Genomic DNA, 11182 nt, shown 5'->3' on the forward strand with positions numbered 1-11182 from the left:
TTAGAAGAATAGGAGAGAGCGCGGCGGCTGCAGTTTAATGTTAGAAGAATGGGGGAGAGCGTGGCGGCTGCAGTTTAATGTTAGATGAATGGGGGGGAGCGCGGCGGCTGCAGTTTAATGTTAGTAGAATGGGGGAGAGCGCGGCGGCTGCAGTTTAATGTTAGAAGAATGGGGGAGAGCGTGGCGGCTGCAGTTTAATGTTAGAGGAATGGGGGAGAGCGCAGCGGCTGCAGTTTAATGGTAGAATGGGGGAGAGCGCGGCGGCTGCAGTTTAATGTTAGAAGAATGGGGGAGAGCGTGGCGGCTGCAGTTTAATGTTAGAGGAATGGGGGAGAGCGCGGCGGCTGCAGTTTAATGTTAGAAGAATGGGGGTGTCAGGATTCCAACCATGTCATATAGGTGTTATATCTCCTGTAGCCTTTGGGTGGGTATATATCTCCCCCCCGGCAGGCTGCAGCATGCGGGTATATACTCGTTTCAGGTCATGAGTTATTAGCTTCACTATACGGTTTTAATGAAAAGCTTGAAAGTTGCCCCCGTGGCTTGGTATAAGGGCCCGTCCGGGAAGCGGGCGCTCGGGGAACCCTCGGCGGCCTCCATTAATACGGCTACCGCACCCTGACTCTATCCGCGAGCTTCTGGAACGCACGGCGCTGAAATGATATCACACGCAGGAGCCTCAAGTGAAACGCATAATAAGGAAACGAGGTGGAACGCAGAAACCGGAAGTGGATTTGACGGCACACAGGAAGTAGTCGAGGAGCCGGGCTTTGTCTGCCTGTTCCGCCTGTGGTTATTGGCAGAGTTCTGGGGGATCGTGCTTCAGGTTGGTGCCCTTCTTGTCCGGGGACTCGGGATGCATTTGGATTCATGGATATGGATTCGGGGAATGGGCGGGAGGTGGAGGCTCGGTGTGGCCGGCTGTCAGCCCTGTTATAACGTGGGTGGGATCCCAGTCATACGGAGGGAGGCGGATCCTTCCTGTAACTCTGAATGAATCCGGCTCAGTCATAATCCGAATTATATATGAGTGAGGGAGGAGGTGGGGGGGACTTCGTACTCCAACTTAATTGATATGATTCAGGCTGTGACGCCATTCCTTGAGGGAGACTGTCCCCTGACTGTGTACTCCCATGAGGAATGCTTTAGAGGGGAGGAATAAATCTTAAGGAGCTGGTGGGGATCTGAGCGGGATGGGGCAAAGGTCTCTACGAAGGATGCTACGAATGTCTTCATCACAAATTCAAGATACGTCGGGTCTGGAGGGTATTCCTCGGAAATGTCTCAGGTGTGAGATCTAACGAACTCGTCTCCCCCTTCCAGGCCGCTGTTACCCAATATCGCCCACGCAGGGAGGGTCCGTCTGCCGAGCGACCATGAAGCAAGACAGTAACCGGGTGACCGAGAGGATCCTCAATCTCACCCTGGAGATCATCTACCTCCTTACCGGAGAGGTGAGGGCTCTGCTCCCGCCGGCTCTGGGGGGCTCTGCTCCCGCCGGCTCTGGGGGGCTCTGCTCCCTCGTCGTCGTCATCCCCGTTTTAGTCGCCTCCTCTGGACTCTCTCTCCGTTATCCTTCTGGAGATGGGGTCTCCAGCGCTGTCCCCACTTCTCTAGGTGAGGTCTGACCAGAGCTCTGTAAAGTAGGAGAGCCCCCTACGCCTTCCTGCCACTAAAGCCCCTCGCTCTTCACTCTGCGCCAGAAATAATCACTCTGTTTAGTGAATAAGACCCATTTGCCTTGTTTCTCTTTGAGGACTATACTGTCGTGAAGAAGTCTGGGGCCGGGATTGTTCGGCACAGCAACCTGCGATCCTCCAGAGCCCAGAGCCCCGGCCCGGCGCCTCCATCCCTCTCAGCTTTAAAAGCCAGTAACCATGACAACAGGATCCTGGAACTGACCGACAAGATCATTAACCCTCTAATTACCGAGGTGAGTGCCGCTGGGGAGAAAACGTGTCCTGCTCCGGCCTGGTGCCGACGGTCACCTCGTCCTCGTGTGTTTCAGGTCCCTGTAAGGTGTGAAGACGTCGCCGTTTATCTGTCTGTAGAGGAGTGGAAATATTTAGAAGGACACAAAGACAATTACAAGGATGTGATGACAGAGACCCCCTGCGGCTCGCCAGGTAGGAGGAGGTTTTTCGCTTTATAGCTTTATTCCCCCTACAGAGAATGTCCTTTAATACCTTTAGTTCTGTAATGACAGCCTGGATTCCCCTCTGTCAGCAGAAGCCACCATCGCCGGCTCACTTCCAGCTCCTCGGGTATAGCCCGTAATGATGCAGAGTGTGGGCTTTGGCTGAGGTTTGGATAAGTGATCTGTGGCAGCGCATGTTCTCCACCCTGAGTGAGGCTGCTGGTTTTATTATTTAGGAGATGCGCATGTACCTCCCGTTACTCCCAGAGCGGGCACCGCATCATGTATCCACCTCATGCTCTCTCCATCTCTTACTCCGAGTCTTTCTCCAACAGGTGCATCCGAGGCCTCCCAGCCCAGCGCCCCTTCCAAACGTGAGGGCAAAGATCAGAACATTCCCAGAAATGACCCGGCGGCTGCCCAAGTCTCACACGTGTGCAAGAGGAGGAAACGGCAACGGAAGAGTATGAGAAAAATCAGCCGAGAATCTCCCGCCGATGAAGATGGAAACCTTACAGACGCTGCACCCGACGTGTGTCCAGAGCGTGCTCAGGCTTTATCGAGGCGGGTCAGAGAAGAGTCGTCGTCAGGCGAAGACGGCAGTGAGCCCAGAGAAGAGACGCCATATTTATCCGGTCTGTCCAGAGACGGCACAGCCTCGGGTGATGAGGGAGGCGTCATAGACATTGATGCTTATACCCCAGCAGAGCACATGGAGGCAGATTACGTCACTACGCTGGTTAAGGAGGAATCAAACTCATGCGAGGAAGTCATATCTGGAGACGTTTATTCCACCTCAGAATGTACCTTCGGCCGCCTCAAAGCCGGATTAGCCTCCCGCGAGGATGGAGATGTGACGGACGCCGAGGCTTACGCCCCGATGGACTATCCGTCTGTTTATGTAAAGGACGAGTCTGCGTCGTGCGAGGAGGGACGTTTCCCGGAGTTTTACTCGTCTGCGGAGCATGCGGGATTCCCAATGACGCATCCGATGAGGAGCCGCAAACTGCTCCGTGGCGCTCAGAGTAAGACTCTGTTTGCTGCAAAGTACAAAGAGTTTGAGCGTTTCGGTGACAAGTCGCCCTCCACTTCTTACGATATCAGGCAGCCGCCGGACATGCTGTACGACTGCTCCGAGTGCCAGGAATTCTTCACTAGCTTCTCTGATTTTCTTAAGCATCAGAACGTCCACAAAGCACGGAATCCGGTGCTGCCATCCTCCGAATACGGAAGCTACCTGTGCTACGAGCCGGAGCTTGGCCGAGATCCAAACGTGGACGACAAGCCCTTCATCTGCAGCGATTGCGGGAAGTGGTTTCGCTCGAATTCTGATCTCCGCAAACACCAGAGGATCCACACCGGGGAGAAGCCGTACGTGTGTTCATACTGCGGCAAATGCTTCACCAAAAACTCCCACCTCGTTCGGCACCAGCGGATCCACACGGGAGAAAAGCCCTTCGCCTGCGCGGACTGCGGCAAAGGCTTCACCAACAAATCCAATCTCATCACCCATCAGCGCATCCACACCGGGGAGAAGCCTTATTCCTGTGTCGTGTGCGGCAAATGCTTTGGTGGCAAAAGCGATCTCAACAGACACATTAAGATCCACTCGGGAGAGAAGCCCTTCATCTGCTTCGAATGCGGCAACTGCTTTGGGCGTAAAACCCAACTAAACAGCCACCTGAAGACTCACGTCCGAGAGAAGCCCGTGAGCTTTGAGTGAAGCTTTGAGAACGTGGCTGGTCATCTCAGACTGGTGTCCTCGTTTTAATCTCTTTGCGGGCGCTGACCGGCAGTATCCATCGCTGATGTACGGGATTGGATCGCTTTAGGGTTAGTTTCGCAGGCAGGGTCCGTGCCTCCTAAGATAATGAGATACCGTTCGTGCCGTCCCCGTTACAGCTTCCGCGTGTAGAGCATTTACTGCCCTAAAGTATGTAACCGGAGAAGAGACGGGGTCGTGGCAACAACGTGTATTTTATGTTTGCTGTCATCGTGATGGTCTGGCTCCGGTTATTGCCGGCTTGGGTGGATGGAATCCAATCTCTTTTAATTTTTTTAAATTTTAATAACTTTTGTGTTGCTTGATAAAAGCAATGATGTAAAGTATTCCGCGACGCAGATCATTTACCCCTCGTGGTATAAAATGAGAATATCTTCTCTGTAATATATTTTCCGCCCCATCTCTCTGGGATCAGCTAGGGGGAAATGGTGAGATAATGGCAGCGCCTCGCATGACCTGACGCAAACCGCAGGGCTTTGGCCTAAGAGCTGAAATGGCTCTTACAATCGCTTCATTACTCCATAGCAGGCTGTGTGGGTGGCCGGCTGAGAGTAATGAGACCTGTTATTCGTGGCACGGTAATTTAACCGTAACGTGTGAACCGAAGACACGGGTGGGTTTGCCGGGTCCGATTGCTTCCTCTGTTTCTTTCCATTAATATTTTTGTGTAAATTGCATGAGATTTTTTACGAGTAATCAATGAAACGTAGAATTCTGGCCGACGGGTTCTATCTCCTTTTCTACAAGTAACCGATGACGTGTATAGACTGGCGGCTGCCCTGAGGGTTATATCGCATTATATGGTGATAGCGCTTGTGCTGATATATATATATATGGTATGTGTGTGTGTATATATATATATATATATATATATATATATATATACGTACACGGTGTGTGTATGTATGTATGTATGTGTGTATATATATATATATATATATATATATATATATATTATATTTTAAATTGTATTTATTTATCGTTTTTCATAAAGTTAATTAAACTTTTTCCATTACCACAAAATGATCCCCCGTGTGCGTTTATTGGTGTATATAGCACCGCCGTATTCCGCAGCGCTGCACAATGTGCGTTTCTTGGTGTATATAGCACCGCCGTATTCCGCAGCGCTGCACAATGTGCGTTAATTGGTTTATATAGCACCGCCATTCCTCAGCGCTGCACAATGTGCGTTTATTGGTGTATATAGCACCGCCGTACACGTTGCGCTTCACTTATTTTTGGTTTTCTATATCCTTTTACCTGACACTGGACTCTCTTATTGAGACTGGGGTGTCGCATAAGGCTTTATTGAAGGGAGCAGCAGAGAAGCAAAGGGGTCACTCGCAACCAGAAATCCAGTGCAAATGAACAGGTCCTACGGGCCGGGGCTGATGGGGAAACGGTGAGGTTTCTGTGTTTGCTTTTGGGAGAAAGGGCAGGTTCTGAGGGACGTGGCAGGTAAATGGGCTGATTTCCACGTGTGTGTATCTATGTATATGTTAGATTATGACTGTCCATGGGAGGTAGCAGAAGGAAGATATTTGGGATCCAGAATCCTCCATAGACGGCTCTCCTTCACCCGGCGCATTTAGCAGCTGCCGAGGCTTTAAACAGCAGAGCTCAGAACAAACGGAAGGAAGGAAGGTGCGGCGTGTGAGAGTGCTGGGTATGTGTGTATATGTATATGTATATGTGTGTGTATATATATATATATATATATAATTAAAAGGTAATAAAGCCAGCACTCACTGTCTTCAATAGTACTTTTATTGCAAGACACTAAACTTACTGATGTTTCAGTCCAACCTTCATCAGGACCAACAAGTATTTGTCACCATATTTATGTTTTGGTAGGAGTGCAGGGCTATTTGTTATTTCATATAGATATCTATCTATATCTATATCTATACAGTATCGTGCAAAAGTGAATACACCCCTCACATTTGTGTAAATATTTTATTATATCTTCTCTGCTACAACGTAAAGCAGTGAGTGTACAGCCTGTATAACAGAGTAACTTTACTGCCCCCTCAAATATTACTCAACACACAGCCATTAATGTCTAAAACCTCGGCAACAAAAGTGAGTACACCCCTAGGTGGAAAAGTCCAAATTGGGCCCAATTAGCCATTTCCCCTCCCCGGTGTCATGTGACTCGTTAGTGTTACAAGGTCTCAGGTGTGAATGGGGAGCAAGCGTGTTAAATTTGGTGTTATCGCTCTCACGCTCTCTCATACTGGTCACTGCTCTAAATAAATATGGCCTAAGTTACAAGAAGATCGCCAAGACCCTGAAACTGAGCTGCAGCACGGTGGGCGAGACCATCCAGCGGTTTCACAGGACAGGTTCCACTCAGAACAGGCCTCGCCACGGTCCGCCAAAGAAGTCGAGTGCACGCGCTCGGCGTCATTTCCAGAGGTTGTCTTTGGGAAATAGACGTATGAGTGCTGCCGGCATTGCTGCAGACGTAGTAGGGGTGGGGGGTCAGCCTGTCAGCGCTCAGACCATACGCCGCACACTGCATCAAACTGGTCTGCATGGCTGTCGTCCCTGAAGGAAGCCTCTTCTAAAGATGATGCACAAGAAAGCCTGCAAACCGTTTGCTGAAGACAAGCAGACCAAGGCCATGGATTACTGGAACCACAACCTGCGGTCTGACGAGACCAAGATAAACTTATTTGGTTCAGATGGTGTCAAGCGTGTGGCTGCAACCAGGTCAGGAGTACAAAGACAAGTGTGTCTTGCCTACAGTCAGGCATGGTGGTGGGAGTGCGGTGGTCTGGGCCTGCATGAGTGCTGCCGGCACTGGAGAGCTACAGTTCATTGAGGGAACCATGAATGCCAACATGTACGTGACGTACTGAAGCAGAGCATGATCCCCTCCCCTCGGAGACTGAGCCACAGGGCAGTATTCCGACTTGATAACGACCCCAAACACACCTCCAAGACCACCACTGCTGTGAAGCATGGTGGGGGTCACTGGTGTTTTTTTTGGGGGGGGCTGTAAAGGCACAGGGAATGAAAATCGCAAGATGAATGTGTGTGTCTGTGTACACACACACGTGTGTATATATATATACACACATATATACACACATATATATATACATTTATATACACACGCACACTATATACCGTATATATACGTGTGTGTAAATGAGTCTGTACACACACGTGTATATACATACATAGACACATGTATACACACAAATTTATATACACGCATTTATATACACACACGCTATATATATATATATATATATATATATATATATACAGACATGTATATAAACACTATATATATATATATATATATATATACACATTTATATACACGCACACTATATACTGTATATATACATACATCGACACATTTATACACACAAATTTATATACACGCATTTATGTACACACACACTGTATATATATATATAAATATATATATATATACAGACACATTTATATACACACACTATATGAATATATATATATACATGAGTGTGTGTGTCTGTGTATATGTGTTTGTGTACACAGACACGTGTATATCTATACATACACAGACACATTTATACACACACAATACATATATATATATATACTGTGTACGCACGCACGCTATGAAAGAGAATGAGGCGGATGAGACAGGCCGGAAGTGCGCTGCACGCGGATAGTGGGAGTGAGGTGGAACGGGACGGAAAGTGCTAATATCGCACAGCGGCGCTATGAAACGCAAACACGGAAGTCCGGTGGAACGCAAACCCCGGAAATTACTTCTCCCCGCTTGCTCCGCCCCAGCTCCCTGCTGCTGCGGGCCAGTGATCTGGATTCGTACAGGGATCTTGCGTTTTAAGGTCTGGATCCTGGAATCTGGGATGAGTCTGGATCGTGCTGGTGGGATTTGCCTCCGCTGTGAATAATCTGATTGGTTAGTAGGCGCTGGGCCCCTGGGCAGTGAATATCAGGGTGTTGGTTTATGATGGGCCCCTGGGCTGTGAATATCATGCTGTTGGTTTATGATGGGCCCCAGGGCAGTGAATATCATGCTTTTGGTTTATGATGGGCCCCTGGGCTGTGAATATAAGGGTGTTGATTTATGATGGGCCCCTGGGCTGTGAATATCGTGGTGGTAGTGGGATGATGGGCCCCTGGGCTGTGAATATCATGCTGTTGGTTTATGATGGGCCCCTGGGCTGTGAATATCAGGGTGTTGATTTATGATGGGCCCCTGGGCTGTGAATATCGTGGTGGTAGTGGGATGATGGGCCCCTGGGCTGTGAATATCATGCTGTTGGTTTATGATGGGCCCCTGGGCTGTGAATATCAGGGTGTTGATTTATGATGGGCCCCTGGGCTGTGAATATCACGGTGTTGGTTTATGATGGGCCCCTGGACTGTAAATATCATGGTGGTAGTGGGATAACGGGCCCCTGGGCAGTGAATATCATGCTGTTGCTGGATGAGGCCCCCTTGGGCTTTTGGCTTCAGTCATTAGCAATAATATTATAAACCCAGATCATGCTGGCAGATCGGCCCCAATCCGGCCATCTGCTGTTCTTGTTTTTCCGGCTGTAACGACTCAGAATTTAATCAGTCGTTGGTCTCGTCTTAGATTTGGGAGTCATGTGTCTATCCCATGCGTGTTTAATACCCTCACTGTATTAACCTCTACCACTTCTGCTGGCAGGCTGTTCCACTTATCTGCCACTCTCTTAGTAAAGTGGGATACATGTATCTTGTCCAACGTTGTGTTTTTTTTCAGGCTTTTTACTAGAGGCTGATCCAAAATCACAGATGATGGAGAAAGAATCCAGCCTGCTGGCAGAGAAGATATTAAACCTCACCCTGGAGATTATCTGCCTGCTGACTGGAGAGGTGAGGTGGAGGTCCCTGGAGGGCTTTGTAGAATGGGAAGAGGTCGAAGGAGTATTTCTGGGCGATTTACATGTTTGTGTCCCAAACTCCAGACAGGATCGGCCATAAATCCTCTGTGAGAGACCTCGGTTCAGGAGATGCGTATTTCTCCCGAAGGTCTCTTTGTGTTCTTGTTGATATTTATTTGCTTGTAATGTGTAGGAATATGTTGTCATGAGGAAGACCAGAGGTTGTCTTATAAATGGCAGCTCTTCCATTGTGTCTCGTCCAACAATCCACGAGAGGAACCGCGAGCAGAAGATCCTGGAACTGACCCACAAGATGATGTCCCTGCTGACTGGAGAGGTGAGCGCTGCTGGGAACGGGACGTTATACAGTAACACCGAGGCGTGTGTCTGGATGGTGACGGCTCATTGTGTGTCTCAGGTTCCTGTGAGGTGTGATGATGTCACTGTATGTGCCTCCATCAGAGAGCTAGAGAGTGCAGGAGGACCTAAAGACCCCCACACAAAGGTGAACAAGGGGGACCACGAAACCGTCAGCTCGCCAGGTGAGAGGAGGTTTAACTGCTTTGCGACCTTGGTAGGTACTTTACCTCCTATAAAACGGCCCTGGATGACCAAGGGTGTTATGATACATCCGACAGGGACCTTCCCCTGCTGGTATCTTTCGACAGTCTGGGGTCTTCCTTGTAACATTGCTAGCTTCTCGCTGACCAATCCTGAGTAACAGAGCTTGGAGCGATCACCGGTTACAGCGGATTAAGCGGGAATGCCTGAACAGAAGTTCAGGTTCACAAAGGGTCTGTCAAGAGCTCCCCCTGCAGGCCGTTTACAAAAAATTCAATACTTAGCAGTGATGTCACCATCTAGCTCCAAAAGAGATCAGTCTAAAAACAGTAATAATAAAATAAAAAATTGTTGCCCCGGCACCTTTTACCCCTCCCACTAGAAATATACATTAAAAATAACCCCTTCTTTGCCCAAATTCAAAATGAGGTAAAATAGTGTAGGATGTAGGGGAGCATTTTACTCTCTATGCATGTGGGGTATTATTTTACAGGAGATGTTGAACATAAATTGGGATTTTTGTTTTTTTATCAGTGGCACCTAATTCTATTTTTTTGGCTGTTTTTGCTATGGTTAATAACCATCGTGTTTGTATATAGAGCGCCTTATGTGACCTGTAGCAAAAAATGACCGATTATCTTTTCGTTCCACAGATGAATCAGGGTCGTTGGATCAGTCACGGGAGCCACACAGCAACGAGTTTACCGCAGATTGTGTAAATATCAATGAGAGGACTAAACATATGAAGGCTCCAAAACACCTAAAATCTCAGACACAAGGTGCTCAGGCCACCCCTGCTGGAGCTCCAAGCCCTGTTTCAGCCTCGCATGAAGACTTTCCAAACATTAACATCTCTCCATCCCCCAGACCTTCACGCGTGGAGTCACCTCATGTTAAGGAGGAATCATCGACCATGTGCAATGGAAATAAATTCCCTGGGGCCACAGAACAAAAAGATTATACCGCGGTCTGTATTAAGGAGGAACCGGCCTCACATCAAGACATCAGCCCCTCTGCGACAAGAACTTCTACTCCCACCCGGCCAGATCTAACATCTCCTCGTGTAAAGGAGGAGCCTGCCTCGCGTGATGACGGAGATGTCGCCGGTATTTCTACCCCCGCAGAATACACGTCCATTTGCATCAAGCAGGAATCTGACTCAAGCGATAACCCCAACATTTATAGATCCCCAGACCGGACACGGAGAGCATGCGCATCAAGAAACACTGACGGTGAATCCACGTGTCCCCCCACAGACACTGTTTACAGCTGCTCCGAGTGCCCAGAAATGTTTAGTACTAGAGCTGGGATGATCGGGCACCGGCAGGTGCACAGGATGGGGGTTTTGTCCTGTTCTGAATGTGGAGAACAGTTCTGTGATGAGTCCGAGTTGATCTCCCATGAAAAAATTATCCACGTGGGGAGCCCTTCCTTTATCTGTTCCTACTGCGGGAAAAGCTTCAAAAAGAACTCCCACCTCTCGGCCCACCAGAGGATTCACACAGGGGAGAAGCTCTTCATCTGTTCTTACTGTGGGAAGCTTTTCACCAAGAACTCCCACCTCGTCAGACACTGTCGGATCCACACGGGAGAGAAGCCATTTTCCTGTGCTGAGTGTGGGAAGTGTTTTAACAGGAAGACGAATCTCGTCACCCACCAGAAGATCCACAGTGGAGAGAGGCGCTTTGTATGCCCCGAGTGTGGGAAACGCTTTTATTTTAATGCCGACCTCAGCCGCCACCAGAAGACTCACATGGGAGAGGAACCCTTTGAATGCAACAAATGCGGAAAATGCTTCACTAAGAAGCTACACCTCGTGGC

The sequence above is a fragment of the Sceloporus occidentalis genome, unplaced genomic scaffold (assembly GCF_023333645.1).
Source record: "Sceloporus occidentalis isolate IW3139 unplaced genomic scaffold, rSceOcc1.0.p SCAF_282, whole genome shotgun sequence".
Classification (NCBI taxonomy): domain Eukaryota; kingdom Metazoa; phylum Chordata; class Lepidosauria; order Squamata; family Phrynosomatidae; genus Sceloporus; species Sceloporus occidentalis.